General features: G+C 41.1%; 1 long non-coding RNA gene across 3 annotated transcripts in view; it reads left to right on the top strand.

Moving 5' to 3' along the window:
* Window positions 1–10,781: 10,781 nt before the first annotated feature.
* Window positions 10,782–18,336, top strand: part of LOC113152900 — a 65,780-nt gene continuing 58,225 nt past the window's right edge. Inside the window, exon 1 of one of the 3 annotated variants that reach the window (XR_003297933.1) lies at window positions 10,782–11,413. This is a non-coding gene — a long non-coding RNA (uncharacterized LOC113152900). The remainder of the gene's footprint in view (window positions 11,414–18,336) is intronic. The other 2 variants (XR_003297932.1, XR_003297934.1) reach the window with 2 other exon arrangements.

Raw genomic sequence — 18,336 nt, 5'->3', positions numbered from 1 at the left:
TAAAGACAGGCAAAAACAATAAAACACACACCACATTATGCTGCATAATTTCCACTTGCTTTATTAAATCATGTGGTTTTCAGCGTCTCTCACCATGGCAACCAAACAGTATCTGACAGGCTGTCACCCCATCACCGCGGTGACAGGCCAGGTAATGGAACGTGTGTATCACAGGCACAGGAAACACTTTATTATGGTGTGTGTGTGTGTGTGTGTGTGTGTGTGCGTGCATGAGGAAACGTCTCTCTACGGCGGTCTTCCTCTGTCATGTCTCATTTCCAACAAGCTGTATTTCTGTAATTGTACAAGACGCGTTGAGTGTGTGTTTGTGTCCCTGTGAATTATTCTCTGTTGTACACAACATATATAACTTCAGAGGAGATGGTTCCTTACTGGATTGTTTATTTGTGGGGACATAAAACAGACCAGTGATAACATTTCAGTGATTTTCTTTACCTGACAACTCATCGACTGATATTCCACAACAGTTTCAAATCAGCACATAGATATATGAGCATTTACTTAAAAGTACATTATTTTCTATATTTAAACACTAGATTAGATTGTTGTCCTTCTATAGCTGCTAAATATCAGTTTGTTTTTAGAAACAACTGTGAGTTTTGTGGTTTCACTTTCCCCAGTAACTCACACTCTGGCCACTTTATTAGACACAGCAGAGCTGCTGTAGTGGATTGCATTAGATTGTACAGATGTACCTAACTTGTACCGAGGCTTTCTTTTTTTATGTTGTATAATTTTTTTCCAAATTAGCCTATTTTTAGTGATGCTGTCTGTTTCCAGGTCAAGAATGACTTAGCGAACTACTGTACTATGTTACTTACAGGCAACAGTCAAAGCAGTCGACAGCAGTGAATTAAAAACAACAGCTGATCGTGTAACTGAACAGTTATGATAAAAAAGGTGAGTGTTAAAATAAAATACACATAAAATATAGGAAAATACTGATAAAGTGTAGTTTGAAACACCACAGCAGTGAGAGCTTAGCATCACGGCTGCGCTTTAAGGCCCTCATGTGGCTTGTTTGGCTGTCGGTAAACCGAACAACCAGCGCGTCCCTAAAATACACTTTCTTATCTGCTCTGTTTCCTTCTTCGGTAACCGGTCACTGACAGAAGGCTTTTCTTTTTGCAAGTGTGTTTCAGGGAAATGTATGTATAATATATATTGTCAGTTTGGGTTTGTTTGGTTTGGGTTGCCAGGATGTCTGGTCTGGGTGCGTTTGATTCGGTTGTCAGGCAGTGCCTTTGGACTGATGTGCTGTTAGAGACCATCACCTGGGACATGTGATAGCTTATCAAACTCAGAGCAGCTCTTCGTCGCACTGACACACACACACACATATACCTTTCAACTACTAACAGACGGGGGGTGTGTGTGTATGCCTTATGTGTCTTTGTGTGTGTGTGTGTGTCACTCTAGTCGTCAAGGGAACCCTGGTTGGTTGGACAGTTTGACGTCTCGCTTGGCATCATGGGATATGGCTGTCACCTGACGATGCTGCCACCATGGAGATAACCTTCAGGGTGACAGTCGAGACAAAGACGCACACACACACACACACACACACACGCACACGCACACGCACACGCAGGAGAATGTATACAGGCAAACCTACACACGCGAGCTGCATACATGCATGACTGCCCAAACACACACACTAGACTTCACCTGCTGAGCTAAACACAGTCAGATTGATCCTAATTAGTGTTAATCAATATGTTGATTGATAGTTTCACCTCGAGAAAATGTCCCACCTCTCAGAATGTCTTGAGGAAAAACCATTGCCACATATTTTTAATCAGTCTGTCTCAATTGCATCAACGTAAAGACAGCATGTAATGAAAATCTAAACCTGTGAGATGGTTTGTGTGTGAGTATTTTCTTCTTTTCATGCACACTAAGTGGGAATAAGGAAGGTGGCGAAGCAGGTGTATTCCTCTGTGCCGAATCCTGAGCTGTATTTATGTTCATCCAGTTTTACCTGGACTGCAGGTATTTTCTTGTTTATCCAGTGTTTATATTTTTCTGACAGGCCTCTAAGAACAAAGGCTGCTGTTTCTGTCAGGAGTATAATTTCTTCTCTACCAGCATAGAGAAACAGTAATAATAATAATGTAAGTCGCCACAATGACTTTGACTTTTTAGTTGAAGACAATCTTATCTGGACAGTGACCAGTGACAAGTCTATTAACTGTCCTGAATTTTACGTCAATATTTTGTTTTTCTTCAGTGTTTTAGTGACGTTTCCTCTCTTGTGTATTTGGGTTCAGCTCTCTTTTTAGTAACGTCCTTTCATCTTGACAGGTTATCATTTGACTTTTTTTATTCCCAGTTACAGGTAATTTTGCCCTTCACTATTATTCTGACTATGTGACACTTGGACAAGCAAAATAAAATCTTACGTTCCTCTGTCCCCCTGACTTTGTTTAAACTCATTTTTGACCGAGAATAAAAATCTGTATAGTGGCAAGAAAGTATGTGAACCTTGTGGAATTTCATGATTTTTTACATTAATTTGTCATAAAATGTGATCTGATCTTCATCTGAGTCAAGAGTATTAAAAAATATAAAGTGCCTAAAGTAACAACTTTCTTTTATGAGATTGGATTGATGCTTTCAAGGTGATAGGAAGAGCCCTTTTTATGCCAGATGTAGTGTTAGTGTTCCAAATAGTTTCATATAGTTTCAACAGTCCACGAAACATTTAGATAAAAATGCTGTGAAGTGTCAATGTGCTCTTTGGCAAACTTCAGGCATGCAGCAGTGTGAACACAACCAGTTCCAACGATGCCTTCAAATCTTTGGCTGTCTCTCAGGGTTGATTCTTTACGTCATTTAAAGTGTCTCCATTTGTAGATTGTTTGTCTAACTGTAGACTGTTGAATTTCCATAGTCTAACATCACTTTGTAACCCTTTTCAGCTTTATGTAAATCAAACATTCTTGATCGTAGCTCCTTTTGGCGAGGCATGATTTGACTGCTTGTCAAACCAAAGCAGACATTTCAAGACTTTACGCTGGACTCTGGGAAGTTGCCATTTGACATTTAAAAGAATAAATGTTTAATTAAAAAATAACAGATGAATCAATAATTAAAATAATTGTTAGTTGCAGCACTAACTAGAACATCATTGTGGCTTTTCGACTCGTGTTAATGACTGTTAGCAGTTAATATCACCTTTTTAACAGATGTTAAAGTTTTACAAGATGCTAATGTCAGTCACTTATGCACTGTTTATCTCAACAGCAAGAGTTGTTAGAAATTTAAATGTGTAATTCTTCAGCAAACACACTAACGTGAACACACACACACACACAGGGAGAATGCCAGCCTGAGGGCTAACAGTAGCCCTTCCAGGGGTCTAGGAAGCCCCATCGTTTTCCTGTGGTGCTGCACTGTCATGTAGATGTGTCCCAACGATCATCTCCTCTATTCAGCATGCTGTCTTTGTTTTACGCCCCCACCTTGTGTGTGTGTGTGTGGGTGTGTGAGAGAGAAAGTGAGTGAGTCAGTGTATGTGCCTGATGCATGTCAGTACGTAATTCAGTAAGTAGGTAAGTATCCCTCCCAGCATTTCCTGTCTTATGCAGCTCAGGCGGTGTTAGCCTGGGTTAGCTGAGGCTTTAGCACCTGCTGTCACTGCTACAGTCCCACTCACTTGTCCAGACACAACGGCTTTAGCTTGGAGATGAGGATTACTGCCAGTAATGTGTGTTAAGAGCATTAACTCGAGCCTGGTGTGTAAAAGATTGTTAGAAAGTAGCGGACAATAACCAGGAACTGCTTTTAATTGAATAAAGTTAGCAAGCACCAGACAAAAAAAGGTTAAAATTAATGTATGTTAAATACAGTTCAGGTGATGGCGTAGCACATGTGGATGTAGTGTGTTTGGATTTTACTCTGAGTCAGTGAAACAACAGAGGAAAGTGGACTTTATGAGCTAATCCAAAATCCAGGAAACAGAAGGAATTAGTTAAGTCATCTGAATTTTTGATGACTGTTGTTTCTGTGGACACATGTTGCTCTAACATGCATTTTATATCGATAATAAAAGGTTCATTTTAATGGTTATTTATTGTATTCATGTAAAACTGGAATTTAAATCAAACTACATCATCAGACCAGATGTTGCTAAAGTCACAAACAGATATCTGAGGATGTAAATACCAGGTTTGACTTGTTGTTCCTCTCACATATTTTACATTCTGATCCGAATTAGGCTTAGATAGCAGTTGAATGATCGAGCTGTTTTTTATGATGTTAAGACCTGAAAGCTTTAACTATCTTTTTTATCCCACCAAAACTATCTAGAGTATTTAACAACACAGCCTGCAGTTCTCAGAAACTGCTATAGGAGAATAAAAATGCATTCCAGTGGCAAAACTTTCTCATCAAAGGATCCGGTGTGATCGAGGCATGAGGTTCATTATTATGTGTAGTTAAATATATTACGCAATACTTTGAGCGGCCTTTTATTTTGGAAATTTCACATAAATATTTGACTGATAGGTCAAATATTTTCTTCAATAATTAAAAGAACAAAAAGAAAAAGTTTTCTAGAACGTCTCATACCAAAAGAAAATCTTTTAACTTCCTTTTAAAAAGGAGAATATTATATACAACTAATTTGCAACAGCAAATACATTTTGCAGAGAAATAAAAAGCTTGGATAAATAGTTTTCACTTCAAGCAACTGTATCCTAATTAAACTGTTTTCATCTTTACATTCAAAACACTTGATTAAAGGTAAGAAAAATGTGTCTGTTTCAATACTGAAAAACACCAAAACTACCTTCTCCTGACCTTAAGTTAAGTGTATATTTGTTGCCTAAACCTAACTGCATGCTAGACTCAGGATGCAGAGTACGCTCTCAAAAGGCCAATGTTGGGGAGCCTCTCTGTAGTTTTTTCAGTGGTGCCACACTGGTGACACCAGTTGGATCCCTGTCTGTGACTTTTCAGCTAATTCAGCATTATGACAGGTCAAAAAGGCTGTTGAGGTTAGTAAATTACTGCACGAGAAGAGAAACAGAGGTTATCAAACCAATCAATAAAAATCAAGGGGCAGAAACTGAAGGCTCCTCTCACTTTTCATCTGAACTGAACATTCGACTACAGTCGAGTATTTTCACAGCAACATAGTTATCTGAAATAAAAACTGAACATACAGGCTAACTGCCCATTGATTATAGTCTTTGTGAGGTGTTGAAGTGCCACTCTTTCACCCAGACGAAGGCAACATCAGGCAACACAACAGTCGGCCTCTCATGTTGGCTTAGTGTGTCCCTGCTCCTCCCCTCCCGACTACCTCCCTATGAATTTAGTACTGCAGAACAACATTAAGTGGTTTGGGACTTGGAAAACGTTTATATCTTATGTCTTAAAACATAAAAACTACACTACACACCGTAGCCTGCGTTCACATGCTGAATCATCATATCACTTCTCTAGTAATGATTAGCATTCATCCTCCTCTTGTGATAAATATTATGATAACAGGTCTTCTAGAAACCACTGGTTTGACTGGCAGACAAACACACATCGAGACCTCTCAGTGAGAGCCAGCAGCAGATCAGACCATCATGGATATTTCAGTTTCTCTACTTCTGATGTTCACATTGTCTGGCAACCTCACACTGAGACAGATAATCTCTCTGCTCCTCTTCTGCCTTGTTTGGGAGGGAGGCAAATAGGAAGTGGGCAGAAATCTCTCCTGTTGTGTATCAGCGGTGTGCCACTCACATTCACCAGCAGAATCATCCCATATGGATGAGCGAGCACACACACAGACACACTAACACAAGCACACCTGCACAGAGAAAGAGAGCAGAAGAGATGGTGAAAAAGAGAGGGACAAACAGAGCAACAAAAAGGAAAGAGGGCGAAACAAAGACCCAGGTAGACTATTAATTAAAACTTTCCAAAATAAAAGATCTGTGGGAAAACTGAAAAAAATGTAAATGAATATTAAATCTCCACAAAGATATTAAAATCATCATAGAAATTGGCAAGAAGTACGTATCTGAAAGTATCTGATCACACAGTAAATGCAACAAAATTGAAACTGAAACTGTTTATATCATGTCTCAGTCTTTTTTTTTATTTGTGTATTTTAACAGCTTCCCATGACCAATCACATGAGTGCAAGATAAAAAACAAGACAAGACTTTTGTAAAATCTGTATTAATTGCCAATAATTGCCACTCAATGTGATGTAACCATAACGTTATTAAAGCAACTGACTCTGAAAATAGAAATTACTATCACCAGAGAGAGGAGAAGGAGAGGAGCAGAGTTTTCGTGTTTCCTGCTGAACTGCAAAGCGTCTCGGTGTGTAAAAGACACAAGACTAATCACTCTCATTGAGGCCTATTTCCATGGTAACTCAGCACCGAGCGGTAATTTAGCCTCACTAGCTAACAACACAGAGCGAGTCATTATCTTAGCGCCAGGCTAGGGCCTCCTATTTAAAGATTCACACCATGAATGAACAATTAGAGAACAGATTACTGGCCTAAGTGGGGAAGACTCAGGAAAACACAGAAGGAAAGATGAGGCAAGGCCAGTATGTGGTCACCTCTCTGTTTGTCCATCAATCCATCAAGAGAATATTCAGAAACTCATTGTGCTACAGCAAAAGTTTAATTGTGCCTTTTTTTTGCTGGAGCCTTCTGTACTGTATTAACCTTAACGGCATTAGTGACGTTGGCTCATTGAAATGAATACATGTGTTTACGCATGCAGTGCCAATTATTGTTTTTATTTTATTCTTACAAAAAAGCATTGACACATGAAGGAACAGGTCATGATCCAAAGCACAGGACATCATCTGTCAAACATGGTGGAGGCAGTGTTATGACCTGAGCATGTATGGCTGTCAATGGATCTGTGCCACTGATGTTTGCTGATGAACCTGACAGTTGATTAAAGTATCAGGAATAATGCTGAAGTGTAACTACTATACTCTCTGCTCTGATTCAGCCAAAGGCTGCAAAACTGATAGGACACTTCCTCATATTACAGATAGATAATGACTCAAAACATACAATAATAACTACCCTGGCAAAGCATTTCGACGGAGGAAACTCAGCATTTGGTAATGTCCATACTTCAGGCAGTCATAGAAGGCAATCCTTACATTTGTAAATATGTAAGTTTGATAATTCCATTATTTATGAGGTATTTCCTGAATTCTTTATGTCACATTTCTGTCTATTCCCTTGAATTAAAGCTGACAGTCATGACTTTGCTCACATTTTGAGTGTTTCCTTTCAAATTCAATTTGGTGGTATACAGAGGCAAAATGTCAAAGAATGTTTCATTACATTATTTATGGACCTCACTATATATAGAGATACAAAAATATCTGACAACACCTGAAGGCACAATGTGTTGTAGTTTCAAGTGGCGGCACTCAAAGTCTGCAAAAAAATGTGCCATTGTAAAGAGTGGAAATGAGCCATGAATCATACATATGTGGATAATGGTGCACAGTTTTGAAAAGGGTCTCCTCAGAGGTATATGTACTTCTGCAGGGTTCAGACAAACTCTTCAACAATATCATAAGTACTTCATTTGAAGCATATTGACAATATAATGTTGCTGAAAATGGGATTTTGAGCATCTATTGTCAGTAATGTGACATATTTTTATTTTAAACAGATTAAGTGGCAAGAAAAATTATGTGAACCTTTTGGAATTACATGGTTTTCTGCATTAATTTGTCATAAAATGTGATCTAATCTTGATCTAAGTCAAGAAATTTAACAAATATAATGTACCTAAAATAATAACACAAAAATTATTCTGATCTATTCTGGTCTTTATTGAGAACAACCATAAAAACCTCATCGTGCTAGTGGAAAGTCAAAGTCAAAAAACCTAACTGGAGTCAGGTGCACAAATAAAGACCATTGGTTTGCAGGTGTGCACTAGAGCTACTTCGACTGACAAAAAACACTCAAACCTTTTCAGTTTGCTCTTGCCACTGTATATTAGAGTTAGTTAGTTTAGGTTTAGCAAGTGTGCTTTAAATCAATTTGTGATTGATTAACATGAGTGTAGCTTATAGCAAATGCCAGTGTTAATATGATGCCTTGGAGCTGCAGAGGACTCCACACAGTCTGATCAGGAAGATGCAAATGAGGTTTAAATGAACAAACTACACTCAGGCACATTCTTTGTTATTCACAGCTGAACTCCAAAGTTGAACTCTTCCTGCACCACCTGTCTTGTGATCTCCCAGCTATACATGCAAGTGTTTATGTAGCTGCCACTGAGTTCATGATTAATCAAATATATATATATGTATAATTTAGGGAAACCGGCATTTTAACATAAGCACACATCTGAAGATCTGAAAGCACAACTCCACATTCATCTCTCCGTTTACAGTTCACACCCTTCGTGCGCCTCTCATTCCTCCCTGAATTCTGTTGTCCTATGGAGATGGACACACACACACACACACACACACACACACACACACACACACACAGCAACTCTACCCAAGGTCAGTGTCTTACTCCAATAGTACCGTGAGTGTGTGTGTGTGTGTGTGTGTGTGTGTGTGTGTGTGTTTCCCATCTCTCCCTCTCTGTCAGGCCTTTTGTGCGTCTCCTTCTAAAGAAACTGTCAAGCTGTACTGTTTCAGGGCTCACAGGAGGGACAAAAAGCATACTTTGTTTTGTTTTGTTTGCCTGCCGTGGTGTTCGGCTGAATGAGTGAGTGAGTGGAGTGTAGGAGAGAGAGGTAGAGAGAAGAGAGTGAAAGAGAGGGTGGGGGGTAACATGTAATTTACTGTTTGCCCCACTCTACTGTACATTGCTTTAGTTATGCTAATGCTGCTCTTTGTCAGGCTGTGGAGATAGCCATCAATCAGCTGTCAATTGGTCAATTGGAGGAAAAAAGATAGAAAGAGACAGAGAGGGCCCCTGTTCCCTCCCTCCTCGTCCTCCTCTTCTTCTTCTTCTCCTCCTCTGCTACCTAGCAGACTTGGGGGTCCCGGGAAAGTCTGGCAGCTGGATTTGGACTTGGAGTCCAGGTGGAGAGCAGGAAGAAGATCTGGTGCAACGTGCTGCGACAGGGCACAAAATAAGTCTCGTTCAATATGTTTTAATGTTTTCCTGACGAGCTGTCTGCGCGATAAAAGGCCATCTGAGGCTTTGTTTCCTTGTTGTTGTCAAAAAGCGTTTTAAAATAAAAATGTAATTGTAATATGACACTTCTGGAAACTTGTTATGCCACTCACAGCTGTCGACTGCTGTCAGCAACAGATGAACCCTTTATTATGCTAGCTCATGTTAGCGCCACGATAAGCTAACAGGCCCATTAGTGCCAGTTCATTTAGCTCGTTAGCCGAAGCCTCAGGGCTGATGACATTCATTACATATCATTAGTGCACAATTAACATGTCTTACTCTGACACGGTGGCTCCCAATGTTACACGACACTTTTAATCATGTTATATGAAATGTTTCCGCCAGCGTGACATGATTTATGAGTTTTACATGACATAGTGTTCATTACATTAACCAGCTGTAATCATAAAGGCTGCTGCAGCTCGCCCCCGAGTCCAAAGTCAGAATCCTGCACTACACTTAGCTTAGATTTCAATTTTCTACAAATGCAGTTGATGTTTTTTAGCACATTTCAATGCCAAAGTATGATTTCTAAAGCTAATACAGATTACTGGAAACACCTACAGTAGAGTAATAGTAGAGTTGAGGTGAGTCAGATTTCATATCTTCATTATAGGTCAGTTTTATAGTCTGTAAAATTAACAATTAATTCTGTGGTTTGTTCAGAACCAGTTTTATTAGGCAGGTATGCAAATAGTTGTTGTGTTTGACCACAGAAAAATCTCAAATTATAACAATTTAAAGCTTTGAGGAATTGATATAACTGTGTAAAACCTATCTTCAGCCTTCTTTCTCTCTGGTTGGATATATGATGTGCTAGAATCAAAACTATTTAGGCTTTATATGCATGTTAACATGTATTACAACTAAACCCACCTTTTGACCAGGGCTAGAGGATATATTGTTCAGTACAAAAGAGGAAATCAATCTGATGTGTGCTAAACATAAAGTCACACTTCTTTACCACACACACTTTTGTTTTTGTTTGAATTGTTGAGGTCAGATCATTTTGTCATAGAAGGTCGTTTTAAAAATCAGAACTTTTTTCGAGACTAATTTCATCCAAACTCATCTTTGTTTTCATGTGTTTGAAGTAAAGTTGTCATGTTCTAGTGAGAAATCCTTTATTTACAAAGATCTAAGACAGTCCAACATCACACACACAGACATGAACACGCACAGAGGTACAAACAGTCCTATTCTCTTTTTTCTCCCTATCACACTCACCCACCCACTGATCCACAGAGAAAGAGAGAGGGAGCAGTATTGATTTTGTTGTCTCCAGGCTGTTGAGAGTGTGTGTACTTGTGTGAGTGTGTGTGTATAAAAGGGATTAAGGCCCTCGCTCAGCTGAGATACCATCAGCCATCAACCCTGCTAGTCCGCTTCGGGCTTTCCCGGCTGCCACATTGTCTATTCTGCTCCGCTATGTGAAAAATGTTGAATATCAACAATGGCTTTCAGTGGTGTATTGTTGAGTTTTTGTATGAACTAATCTTGCCTCAGTGAAAGAGACCTAGGGCTTGGACAAAACGTCTAGAGCCACAGCATTCCTAGCTGGCTCTCCCCTTGAACACTAAGCAGAAGGCTGGGGCTGAGGGAGGCAGAGAAGAGGGGAAGGCAGGCTGGAGGAGAAGCAGGGACAGGGAGAGCCGGGGCCGGGGTAGGAGCTCCGGGGCTGGGGGGTTAGTGGGATGAAGGAAAAAGTGTGAAGGTGGGTGGGCGGGGTGGTCAAGGAACCTGGGCTAAAGAGGGGGAGAAGGTGAGGAAGATGGAGGCTGAGGAGAGGCCGCGGTGAAGGTGCCATAGCTCCAAGAGGGAATGCTAGGTTGGAGGGAGGGATGAGGAAGGTAGAGGAAGAGGAGGAGGAGGCCAGGTAAGGAAGATCAATTGGGAACTGTGATTAAGAATCAAGTGAGACTGGGCTGTCTGGACTTGAACAGAGAGAAATATTACTTTTACTGTGTAGATGACTGTAGGAGAAGACATTTATGAAGCTGACGATGTCTAATGCAAGTTACGGAATAGGAACTAGACTAACCTGGGACTGAGCACTGACAGAGACAGGCAGCAAGACAACCAACACACAGGCAGGAAAAGATGGAGAAAATCAATATTCCAGCTGTGGCAGTGGGGAGGCTGGTTTCCTTTTCCTGCCATGGATGTAAACCTGGTTTGGACAGTGGGTGACATCCAATCAAACAACGGGACCACAGGCCCTGTCACAATGACAGCTGTGACATCACTGCAAGGTAAGGTGACTGAGAGATTGAATGTGTTGCCAGCTGATTGAGTGACAGAGCTTAATTTAACTGGCTGGCTGAATGTCTTTCATTTATTTTTTCAATCTTCTTGAAGCAAACTATACCAAGAGCGAGTCCAGGTTGCATGCAGATGTGGAGTGTGTGAGGAATAACTTAAGGTTTCCATACAGGCCTTCTTGGTGTTTTCATGCAGTGTCATGTATCTGGTAGAAAGGTTCCTGCAGGAGAAGGTGGGACTGATTGGAAATGATTTGTTTCCTCTCTGTTTCAAGTTGGCATCATTTAAATCAAAGGTTTTTGTGCACATTTGTTTCTGTTTTGTTTTTTCTGAATTGCACTTTCTAGTCTTTATCTCAAGTTAACAGCACCGACGTCAGCATATTCTAAAGCAGCACCGCATTTTGTCTTAGTAATAGTGTACATCAGCAGCACAATCAAACCAGGGGTAGCATACTTTATCTTCTGCATGACACACTGCACGCTCAAAACCAGCTAATAGTAGGTATGTGGTGGTTTTGGGATGCAGTTGTTTGATTTCTCTGCTCTAATCTTTCTCTCCTCATAAAATACACTGTACTTATTGGCACTGTGGGATATATAGGGGTCAAAATGTTGAGTGTGTGTGTGTGTGGAAGTTAGGGGTCAGTGCCACGGAAACCTGGAATTGAGAGATGGTTGGCTTAACCCCTCACCCTCAACACACACACAGAGACATGTGAGCATCAGTGCAGTCTAATCGGTGGCCCCTGGTGATTTGTCGTCTCAGCTTGAAGCTCCCTGCTCTCCTCACAATTACAGCCCTGAACTGAACTAGAAAATCTTCTCCAATCTAGCAATTAGTCCTGAGGCCACTGGCTGCGTGCGAGTGTGTGCGTGAGTGCTTACTGTGATCCAGTTCTTGTGAGGACCAAACAGGAAGACTCTGAAGCTGGTGACAGTTTCTCAGAAGTGGAGATTTCGTTTTGTTCACAGTTCATCTGTTTTCATCTACTATTACTTGGTGTAATTACTGAAAAGGAATTTGTCCATGTTAGAACTGTTTAGGATGTTAAAATTAAGATTACTCTTGACCCAACACATCATAAAGTGAAGTTTGTCTCAGTCTTGGTCTGGTGCTGAGGACAGAAGTTTTGTAAGTTGATTTTCCATTTGTGACTTTATGTCCATTTACCCTGAAAGAACGTCATCCTCTCCTTAGTATTGTGTGCTGTAAAATAAGAGACTAAGCTTCTAATGTAAGTAAAAGTAATGTAATAAATGTCACTTTAAGCTTCCTACGTTCTGGATGAAAACTACATCCACTACTTTACTTAAAAAAAAAACTTCAATTAAAAAATGATCTTGTTAAGAGACGTACATGCAGCCTTGGGCTCAGGAGGTATAAAGTAATCCAATGGAATGTCCCTACAAGTATAGCAAATAGAAATCAAAGTGTGTGTGTTTAGGATGAGGGGGGAGGGGGGGAGGAGAGCACTGTGGTCAGGGCAGGATGTGGTGCAGGGGAGGAGGGAAGGTTTTCGTGGCCAGGGGGAAGGCAGGCCTGACTGGGCAGCAACAGAGACGCTTAGTGCCGCCTGGCTTCCTCCTAAAGACTCGGCGTCCCCTCCCGCCCAGCGCATTTCGCTCCTGCATCTCCTCGCTCTCCTTTTCCACCACTATCTCCTTCACTTTTCTCTCTTCTCCTTTTGTTCATTCCCTCCTTCACCCTCCAGTTCCTCCTGCTCGCTCCCTTTTTCTCACTCCTTTCCTCCATTTCTCTCCCTTCCTCTGGTATTTTGTCTCCCCCCCCCTCCACGTCTGGGCCATTACAGACACTCAACAGCGGGCTGAGAGGTGGGGGTGTGTGGTGGGATGAGGAGATTGAGGGGGGACAAAAGCCCCGAGATGCAGTGGTCCGACGAGAGTGACTGGCTTTGAAAAGAAGCCGGACGGCTTCTTAATGCAGCGAGTGGATGGACAGACTCGGATAGACAGACAGAGCAGCCGCGGCCCTTTATCCTCGTCCTTTAGCTGATGCCTGTTTTGGCCAAAAAAGCACATCATCCGTCTTGTGCCCTTCCCGCTACGCATGATGTTTTATCAAACACATTAAGATGTGATGGACAGATAGGTGGAGGGAGGGAGGAGGAAAGTAGGTAATATAGCTGAAGGCCAGACACTTAAGAGGCTGATGGAGAAAACTTTTCCGCTCCCTAAGAGGAGGGCAGGCAAACACAAAGATGGGATAGCAGAGTGTGTGCGTGCGTTTCTTTTAGAGATTGCATCTCTTTTATTGCACATTAAGATATTACACATTAGTGTTTCACCGTTCCTACGGTGCAGCTGTTGTTAGGGTTAAAATATTGACAGTGAAGCTGGATGCAACACATTAAGAGAGCTGAAAGTGCTGCTTACAGGTTTTCCAAGATGCTTTTGAAGATGCAGCTCGGCTCATAAAATGACTATTCTGAAATACTAAAATGCAAACATGATCACATTTGTATCTTGTTATCATAATGATATTTTCAGTCAGAAACACTCTCCCACTTTTTTCTAGCAGTTAGGAGATCAATAAAAAAAATAAAGTAAAATAATTTTACAAATCCATAAGTCTTTGTGACACACCATCAAGGACAAACAACACTTTTCTTCAAACGCCTCAGTAGTAAACAGATGAGCTGAATGGATTTACTGTCCAACGCGCATCTTTTATCAACCTAATTCTCCGACCAATTATGGCAGTTTGTATTCAGTCGTATTACTTCACTCAGAAGGGAGGGGTCCTCAAATAATATTTTCTGCCTACATCTATTTACTTGCTTTGGCTTTCTCTTTGTTGTGGGTGGTGTAGGAGTATTATTATGGATTTGGCTGTGAGAGCTTAGCTGGTCTGCGATTGTAATATCAGCTGGACTTTGATCAAATGCAACAAGCTCTAAATCCACTTTAATCAGCGCAGCGTTCGTTTACTGACGAGGAGACTTCACAGCAGCCGCACACATTATTGCACTTATGAGTACATCACTTGAACGAAGTTCTATCTGAACAAGTTACGATAATGAATATTTATGATACGTTTTCGTCCTGTCATTCTTACAGGAAAACAGCTGAAGTGAAATTAATTTGTATTACTTTACAACTGGATCAGCAGCAGTACACATTCTTCACAAGCACAAGATTAGTAATTGTCACCCTGTGGACACAGCTTGATCACCTCTTCAGGTTTGTAAAAGTGCACATTGAGTATGTTCACTGGGGAAGTGCATTAGCTCCAGCTGGGCCAAGCGCTGTCACTTGTGTCTCTGTACTTGCACAAACTATGTTCTGGGCCTATGGGTGGAGATATATTTGCTGTTTACCAATGTGTTGGTGCAGACAACGGCAGACATCCTTTGCATATGGCTGAACGATGTAAAATGTTATTCACTGAGGGAATTTCTTCCTTGTGAACCTCTGCTTTTCTAAACCATAAACAGAAAAGTACAGCCCTGTTCTGCCTGCGTTTGTGTATTATAGCGTATTAGACCTCACTGTGCACGTGCACATTAGCAGAACCATGGATAGACTGTCAAACAAAGAGGTTATAAGAGATGAGAGAGGATGGGTTTATTGCACAACAATAGGTTTATAAGGCTTAAACTGATCTGCAGCATATCTACAACAATGGCCAAACGTACACACAGACACATGGATGCAGGCATGCACATGTATGCACACGGCAACCTCAAACAACCTGAGCACGTGCCAACAAATGACACACACACAGTCAGAATAGCCAAATCCGGCTAGTCCACCCCTAAGTCCGGCCAAGTCCATCTACTGTAGCACTCACACATATACGCAGGCAGCCCGATATCCAAAACCCAGAGACACTCAGGCCAACTCCCCATTTAACTCCCACACATGTAAAATGTGACCACACAGCTTAGCCCCCCAGTAAGACCCACAGAGCTGACCATAGCTGTGTATGTGTGTGTCTGCGACAGCCAGTACCGAGGCCTTTCCCTGCGGTTAGGCAGTGCGGATGGAGGGATGGAGAGGCAGAGAGAGAGAGAGAAAGAGGATTAGAGTGATACGGAGACAAAGCACAACAATAGTTTGTCACATTTTGTCAGAGAGGATTTTATGGAAAAGCTGATTTGGAGTCTGCCACCAACAAACAACGATCGGAAATATAGGACTTATTACTAAATCAGTTGGAGAATTAGCATGAAGTTGAACGCTGTCTAAATGTCTGTGATACTTTTCCGTGTGCCTTAAAAAGTTTAGATGTTCAGTATGAGCTCTGTGTGGATGTGAGCTTCATGTTTCATACCTAGTTAGTGCAAGTTCATTTTTTTTATACAGTTTAATTCAAATGTGTGCTAATAGACAAGAAATTAGGCTAAATACAGCCTTCTGAGCACAAGTTAAAATCATCAGAATGGAAGTCAAGTACTCATCTAAGGCTTTCAGTCTAGTATTGGTTCATTTTATATCTGATTTTGACCTAAAGTTTGAGGCAGCTTTTAAATGTGAGTCTGTGGGTAAAACAAATGCTCTGAAACTTGAGTTGTGGTACATTTATTCCCCTTCACTCTTACATCTTCCTCTAAGAAAACAAATAAACACTGGTTAGTAGATTGAATATGAAATGTACTAAATCATTTTTGCCACTTGTGCCTCCTGCTGCCGTATCATAGACTCTGAGGTTCGAGCTACTGTTATGCACAGTTTAGTGAAACGTCTCCAAGCCAGCAGGCAGTTGCAGCTTTCAGACACAGGCAGCGTGAGGGGAAAACAGCAGGATCAGTTTGAAGTGAATGAAATGATTTAATGTTTCAGAGTCGGCCTCGCCCCCAGGGAATGGAGCGATATGGGCTCCTAATTGACACCAGGTCAACTGCCTCCCGCTCTTACACACTCAAACACACACACACACGTACACACACACACACACACACACTGCTTTCTGTTTCATACTGTTTCTGCTTCAGCTGTCCACTGCTCTCTCTCTCTCTCTCACACACACACACACACACACTACACTGTCTTCAGTAGCCAGACCCGTCCAGTGCCGGTCGGTGCCGGACAAACAAAGGCCTGTGCTGTCTGCCTATAATGATGGATGACCACCAGGCTCATATTTTATAGGGATTTCACACAAGTCAGTTCGTTCCCAGGCTGAGCTACAAGTCAGCAGACTTCTATCTCTGCTGTGACGTGTTTCAGAATTCTGACAAACAAAAGAAATGATTTATGATTTTATTAGCCTTAAATGAGGCATTGATAGAGCAGCGGCTAATGACAGCTGAATGTGATTAGCGTGGATTGGAATGTTTTATTAGTGTCAGGATTAGTTGATTGACAGAACCCCAGTGGTCATTATTGTTCACTTTTAGAGCGTGTGGACATATTAAACACAGCCGTCGCCATGTGAAAATGTGTTTGGTGCTTTTAGTGCATCTGCGTTACTGTAGCTTTTTGTGGAGTTAATCTCTTTCTTAACAAGTCATTTATTATGTTATTGAATCCTGAAACCTTGTTTTCTGAAGACCAGCCAAAATTGAGCTGCTAATGGGCTGCGGTTATTATACTTCAATTCAAATCAACCTTTTTAAACTTTTTTTGAAGTCAAAGGTAATTCTTCTTCATAGCAGTGAGGCAACCTGCCTTATTATGCCTTTAATATATTCATAGTCATTTCTAGAAAACAACCTCAACTGTAAAAGCTGAATTGGTGGCGGCATGTCAGTTTAAGAAGCTGCTCTTGTAGCTGTTTGAATCACCTTTCCATTGGATGTAATGTTGGAGAATTGTATGATAGAGTTAGTTTTTGAGAATATTGGGCTGATATAAACTGAAATCAGGAGCTTTATTCTCTCAGGACCTGTCCCTCTGGAAGTCAACAGTCTTCTTGTACCTTGAACTAGAAAAGTCTTTCACTACCTTCTGTTTTGTCGTGTTCACTCATACATATCGTAAACTGGGCGGCCACACTACAAAGGAACATTTAGGGAATGGAAAGTACGAACATCTTGTGATAAAGTGTGAACGACGGCCAGCTGACACCAAGTGAAGTACAGAGATGTTTACTACCCCACACGAAGACATAAAACAAAGCAACAATGTGTGGAAACAAATTGCTGTCATTGTTGGTGCGGCTGCTGGGAGCAGATAAGTCCAACTACAGCTGTCCAATAGAAGCAAAACAGGTAAAGTATGTGCTAAACACAACACATCCCCTGAATCATGGACTGATAAGATGCTTCCAACAGCTGCGTATGTGTATCTGCGCTGCTGCACACGTCAGGTCACTTGTGGCCCTGGAGCTGCTCCATGTTTTCTATGAGAAGTCTGGCTTTGACCTCTATTGGTGAAATTAGCCTGTTCAAGTTAGATTTCTACTTGATCCCTAATATTCAACATACAACCTGAATGAGGCTGAGACCAGATTCCTGTACGTTATTGGAAATATGGGAATGTTTGTGTGTTCGTTCCAGAGTAGGTCTCTCTTACCTCTGTCCTGTAGTCATTACGGGACAGAAATATGCTTTTGGATGTGAGTCAGTGTCAACTGTGAAGTAAGCTATTGCTCCTTTTTCTGAGTACAGCAGCTCATTAACTGGCCTGACAGGGCAGGCACTGTCCTCGTGTCCCATTTGATGTGGATTGATTGCACACTTTAGGTGCAGATTGATTTACCACAGGTCTGATGCCTGTTGTATCCAGAGTTTTGCACCTGTAGGTCTTACCTGAAGTAATAAAACTCAAATTATCTTATTAATTATTTAGCTTCAGACTTCTACTCGTTCAGTGTGGGAGCTGACCACTGTATCAATGCTTTATTGCATTTCTGAATTACTCCACACATTAACCTTGTAAGCATTTGTAGAAGTAAACAACTGGCTTCATTCTTCTTCTTCTAGTAACCCTCAGTCACACAGTTAAGC

Source organism: Anabas testudineus, chromosome 4 (assembly GCF_900324465.2).
Source record: "Anabas testudineus chromosome 4, fAnaTes1.2, whole genome shotgun sequence".
Taxonomy (NCBI): domain Eukaryota; kingdom Metazoa; phylum Chordata; class Actinopteri; order Anabantiformes; family Anabantidae; genus Anabas; species Anabas testudineus.
This window is presented reverse-complemented; position numbering and strand designations above follow the sequence as displayed.